This window comes from Geotrypetes seraphini, chromosome 15 (assembly GCF_902459505.1).
Source record: "Geotrypetes seraphini chromosome 15, aGeoSer1.1, whole genome shotgun sequence".
Lineage (NCBI taxonomy): Eukaryota > Metazoa > Chordata > Amphibia > Gymnophiona > Dermophiidae > Geotrypetes > Geotrypetes seraphini.
In genome coordinates this window covers 18,589,198-18,595,197 of record NC_047098.1, presented here as the reverse complement: position 1 = coordinate 18,595,197, position 6,000 = coordinate 18,589,198, and the positions used below count along the sequence as shown (strand labels likewise).

Below are 6,000 nucleotides of genomic sequence, written 5' to 3'. Positions count from 1 at the left end.
GACAGACGGCCACAGAGAGAGAGACAAAGAAAAAAAGACAGACAGTGGCCAAGGAGAGAGAGAGAAAGAAAGAAAGACAGACAGACAGCGGCCAAGGAAAGAGAGAGACAGAAAGAAAGACAGACAGACACATCTATTCTAGCACCCATTAATGTAATGGGCTTAAAGGCTAGTGCCATAATAAAATGATAGTTTCAAATGTCTTTTTTTTTTTTTTTGCTTTTCTCCAACCAGAGACTCCTGCGCTTATCTCTTATCTGATGGCAACTTTAAGAAGTACATGTCACACACTTTCAAACATTTATATTACATTTCCAGTGTTGATGCATTTTTGAGAGGAAAAAAAAAGTTGCAAAGACTTATGAATCAACCCTTGGTTTGAAATTCAGTATGCCCATCAGTTCTCACAGCAACTTAGTAGACTTAAGTTAAAAAAAAAATTAAAATGCCAAGCTCTAGCTAAAATGATCATCATAAACCAGTCAACCAAATGAAAACCGTGCAGTCCTACGTAGAGAAACCAAAGCACAGAATATGAGGACAGTGAGGCATCTTCACTGGGAATGACAATGCATCAATTTGAAGTCTTGATCCTCAAGTGCAACATTTGCAAATCAGCTGGACTTTTCTCGTCATGTCGGCACTGCAGGGTTCTGGATTGTTTCCAACATGCTGCTTTGTGTATGCACCTGTAAGTTATCCGAAAGATTTACAAGATGAACGAACACAGCACACTGGAGGTTACAGAGGTTAACCCCCCCCCCCCACACACACACACAAAAACAAGTGAGGAAAGCATGCAGCGCATGGCTTATTGAATTCTTTCCAACTCCTCCTCATGTGTATGTATCTATGTTTGTGTGCTCATGTATATCTGTATATGTGCTGCCTTTGTGTCTGCATCTGTGTTGATTCTATATGGGAAGAAGTGGAAGGGAGACGTCATTTGAGGATAGCAGTTCTAAACTAAAATTAAAGTTTGATCCTTTTTCTAACCATTAGATGTCGCTGTTAACAGATTTCTTAAAAAAAAAAATGATTTGTATATTTAGGGCCCCTTATACAAAGCTGTGGTAGTGATGCTGCCATGGTAAACGCACTGGAGTCCATAGGGATTGAATGGGCTTCGATGCATTTACCATGGCGGCATCGCTACCGTGGCTTTTTAAATAGGGCCCTAACATGGTGCGTGGTCTTAATCATAAAGTGTATGGGGACAAACTTAAATATCTCAATCTGTAAGGCGGGAGAGGGGAAATATGATAGAGACGTTTAAATACCTACCTGATGTAAATGCGCATGAGTCGAGTCTCTTTCATTTGAAAGGAAACTCTGGAATGAGAGGGCATAGGATGAAGTTAAGAGGTGATAGGCTCCGGAGTAATCTAAGGAAATACTGTACTTTTTTTTTACAGAAAGTGTGGTAGATGCGTGGAACAGTCTCCTAGAAGAGGTGGTGGAGACAGAGACTGTGTCTGAATTCAAGAGGGCCTGGGATAGGCACGCGGGATCTCTCGGAGAGAGGAAGAGGTAATGGTTACTGCGAATGGGCAGACTAGATGGGCCATTTGGCCTTTATCTGCCGACATCTTTCTATGTTTCTATAACCATAAAGTTCTATGACATCACAATGCAGGTAGAAAGAGGCTTAGCCAATAGGGAGAGGAGGAGATAGTGTATGCTGTGGATGGACAAACTGGATGGGCCATGTGGCCTTTATCTGCAATCATGTTTCTATGTTTCTAGAGGAAAATTCAAGAAATGGTGCCAAAATTCAGGTACTAGGATAATGTGTTCAAATTCCATAATGCAAGTTCCAGCAGAACTGCTATATAGAATACTAGGGTAAGACCTCATCTATATGCCTAACATTAGGCACTAGAGAATGACATGGGGATAAAGTTTGTCCCCATTCCCACCCCATTCCCATGGGTTCTAACCCTATTCTGTCCCCACCCCATCCTCGTGAGCTCTGTCCCATCCCCGCGGACTCATCCGCACATGCCTTGAACACTTAGTATTTTATATTTAAATCTTTTTATTAAAGAATAAAAAGGACAATATTCTGTACAAATCACAAATAGAGCCTTCCATTTTCATCTGGTCTTGGTACACCTTCCCATAGATTTGATTGCCTGTGCTTTTTACATCATCTCGGAAGATAATTGGATTGACTTTCAGATAAGGGTGTAGGACAGGGGTGTCAAAGTCCCTCCTTGAGGTCCGCAATCCAGTCGTGTTTTCAGGATTTCCCCAATGAATATGCATGAGATCTATTTGCATGCACTGCTTTAATTGTATGCTAATAGATCTCTTGCATATTCCTTGGAGAAATCCTGAAAACCTGACTGGATTGTGGCCCTCGAGAAGGGACTTTGACACCCCTGATGTAGGAAGAGAGTCTAAGCTCTGTAATGGTGAACAGGAAAATTAGTGTCTATTACTCAAATATAAACCGATGTAACCTCCTCCCCCCCCAAAAAAAAAAGGGGAAAAAGGTTCACTCGAATATAAACCAGGGAGTTTTATTTTCAATGAGTGTCGGGAGCTGCGAGGGGCATTCAACGCAGCTCCCTGCGCTAAAAATCGCTATCACGGTTTAGTAAAAGGGGAAGGGGTATATTTGTCTATTTTTGTATAGTTGTTACTGCAGTGACATTGCATATTTTAAAGTCATCTGCCTTGACCTCTTTGGAAAAACTCCCGAATACAAATGATAATTAACATTTTCTCTGCGTACAGTGTGCTTTGTGTTTTCTTTTAAATTTTATTGTTGATAGATCATTTTGACTTGGTCATTTTAAAAGTAGTTCGCAAGCCAAAAAAGTGTGGGCACCCCTGCTATAAAGTATAGGCGAATAAGTGGGGAAAGTATACAGAGTATGTCATGTTTTAGGGGAAGATGTTATTTCCCATGGTTAGTTTACAAAACTAATGCTATGTTATCTTAAGCTGCTACAACAAAGGTTTAAAATTTTATTTTCTATTTGTCCAATTAGTGGTAATAGAAAAATAAATATAATAACATAGAGTGTTGATGTTACCTGTCCTAGTAGACCGTCAATTCAAGTAAGAATTAGGACACTGGTTACAATTAGTCAGAATAACTTTTGATAAAGTGGTCGGAATATTATTTGGCAGTGTGGAGAAGTGGGATAAGTGCTAGAATTAAGATGGAGAATAATAGTGCCCTATTTTTCTGTGGGTATTATCAGGGCAGGATTAATTCGTCGAGAGTTCCTAGGCACACAAGTACACTGGGCCCCCCTGCCACGCCCCATCCCACCATGCGCCCAGGCGGAAACAGGAAGCTGTGTCAGAGGGAAGCTTTGGGCAAGCAGCACCGCTTGCACAATTACAGTTCCCGTTGCCTTTCTTACCCGCGTGGCTTGCTTGTCTTACTTTCCGTCAATGAGGGGGGGGGGCACGTTGCCAATTGGGGTGGGGCCTGCATTGCCGATTGATGATGGAGGGGTCCATTGCCGTTTGGAAAAAACAACATTGATGCCCTCCTTCATCGGGCCCCCCTGATCATTTTGGGCCCTAGGCACGTGCCTACTTGACCTGTTGGTTAATCCTGCCCCGGGTATTGTATCGCTGACGGTTAGGTGCCAGGATGATGCACACTGAGTGCAAATTCTGTAACACATGATGAGAAATTCCATGGGTAGTTTCTAATGACTAAAGGCAGTTGTGCGTGCAAACTGACCTTTCTTTCATAACCATCCAAGCCTCATTTTGAGGCTCCAATAGCTCCTCTCAGGATCCACCAAGCCTCACTCTGGCCCTCACTGACGTGAGATAAGGAGAGAGGCTGGCAAGCAGCAGTGGCTGCAGACCCAGGGGAAGGGGTTGAATCGGGCACTCGAGGAAAGGGAGGAGGGAGGATGGCTTTGGTGCTGCAGGGAGGGGAAGCGTCCAATATGCATAAACTTGGGAGCCCAGTTTTATAGAATTAGGCAGTCGATAAATTATCCAAAAAGGGAAAATCTGGGTCTTTGACACCAGGAAATTTAATGAGCTTTGCTTTTCATTCTTTTTGAGGAAATGGAATTAACCCCTAAAAAGGTTGACTGAAATCACAAATTTTTCAACACTATTTTCCAGATAATGCTTTATCAAGATGGGGAACTGAGCTTCTCTCCCCACACTCCTCTAGAAGGCGGCTTAAAATGTTTCGTCAATTACCTCGGACACAATCTCTTCAACGTTTGCCACATTCAAGCATCTATTAAATGCTATCGTGCAATGGTACGGCCGCATCTGGAGTACTGTGTCCAGTACTGGTCGCCATACCTCAAGAAGGACATGGTGGTACTTGAGGGAGTACAAAGAAGAGCAACCAAACTGATAAAGGGAATGGAAAATCTCCCATATACCGACAGATTGAAGCAGTTGGGACTTTTCTCCCTGGAGAAGCGAAGACTTAGAGGAGACATGATAGAAACCTTCAAGATCCTGAAGGGCATAGAAAAAGTAGACAGAGACAGATTTTTCAAATTAAGGGGCACCACAAGTACAAGGGGGCATTGGGGGAAATTGAAAGGGGACAGGTTTAGAACAAACGCTAGGAAGTACTTTTTCACTCAGAGGGTGGTAGATACATGGAACGCGCTTCCAGAGGCTGTTGTGGACAAGAAAACACTAAATGGATTCAAAGAAGGTTTGGATAGATTCCTAGAAGAAAAAGGGATTGGGGGGTACAGATAGGTATAGACCATTGCTCAGGCAATGGGCCTGATGGGCCGCCGCGGGAGCGGACCGCTGAGCAGGATGGACCTTTGGTCTGCCTCAGCGGAGGCAACTTCTTATGTTCTTATGTTCTTCCAAGAAAAGTCTGAAAACCCCATAATTTCAAAGTTATCAGCAGTGGCTGCTTCTGTTTACCCTCAAGCTGTCAGCTGAGCTGATTTCTTGCTGCAAGATGCGTGTAAACAATGTTTTATCAAGTTTCAAGTTTATTATGTGATTTGATTAATCGCCTAATCTACATTCTAGGCGATATACAAACAATAACGAGTGAATAAAAACTTGGGGTAGGTATTACATAGACAAATAAAATTACATAATTACAAAAACTTACAAAATCATGAAACATTAAGAAAACTATATTTAAAGGGTTACACTCTGTATCAAATTTTATATTTCAGGATTACAACAATAGGGAAGGGATAAAAGCACAAATAAGAAAAAAGAAAAGTTAAGAAGGAATATAAAGTTATTTCTTAACTAAAAGCATCCACTCTGTTACAAATCTTGGTATCATCTGCAAAAAGGCAAACCTTGCTTTCTAACCCTTTGGCAATGTCGCTCGCAAACATATTGAATGAAATTGGTCCCAGCACTGATCCCTGAGGCACTCCACTACTCACCCTTCCTTAGATAGAAAGGATGATGGATAATGCTTGGTTGCATAGAGGAATGGCCATTGAATAAAAGGAGTTGATAATGCCTCTGTATAAGTCTCTGGTAAGGCCCCATTTAGAGTACTGTGTACAATTCTGGAGACTGCACCTTTAAAAAGATATAAACAGGATAGAGTCGGTCCAGAAGGTGGTCTTCATCATAAAGAGACAGACTCAAAGATCTCAATATGTATACTCTGGAAGGAGAGGCTGACCTCTTTCAACTGAAAGGAAGCTCTGGAATGAGAGAGCATAAGATGAAGTAAAGATGGTTAATATGTAACTGAAGGATAAACAAGAAATCTCTCTCTGTATAGGCTTGTCAGATATCTAAGTTCTACCAAGCTACTCTGCTTTTATTCTACTAGGGCAGGGATAGGCAATTCCAGTCCTTGAGAGCTGGAGCCAGGTCAGGTTTTCAGGAATGGATCTCCACCATGAATATGTATGAGATGGATCTGCATGTACTGCCTCCTTGAGATGCAAATCTATCTCATGCATATTTATTATGGGTATCCTGAAAACCTGGCTCTAGCTCTCGAGGACCGGAATTGCCTACCCCTGCACTAGGGTTACCATATGGCTCCAGAAAAAG

General features: G+C 42.0%; 1 long non-coding RNA gene across 1 annotated transcript in view; it reads left to right on the top strand.

Moving 5' to 3' along the window:
- The first annotated feature begins 1,482 nt into the window (after window positions 1-1,482).
- The window catches only part of LOC117349308, a 41,440-nt gene continuing 36,922 nt past the window's right edge, over window positions 1,483-6,000 (top strand). Inside the window, exon 1 of the long non-coding RNA XR_004537129.1 lies at window positions 1,483-1,530. This is a non-coding gene — a long non-coding RNA (uncharacterized LOC117349308). The remainder of the gene's footprint in view (window positions 1,531-6,000) is intronic.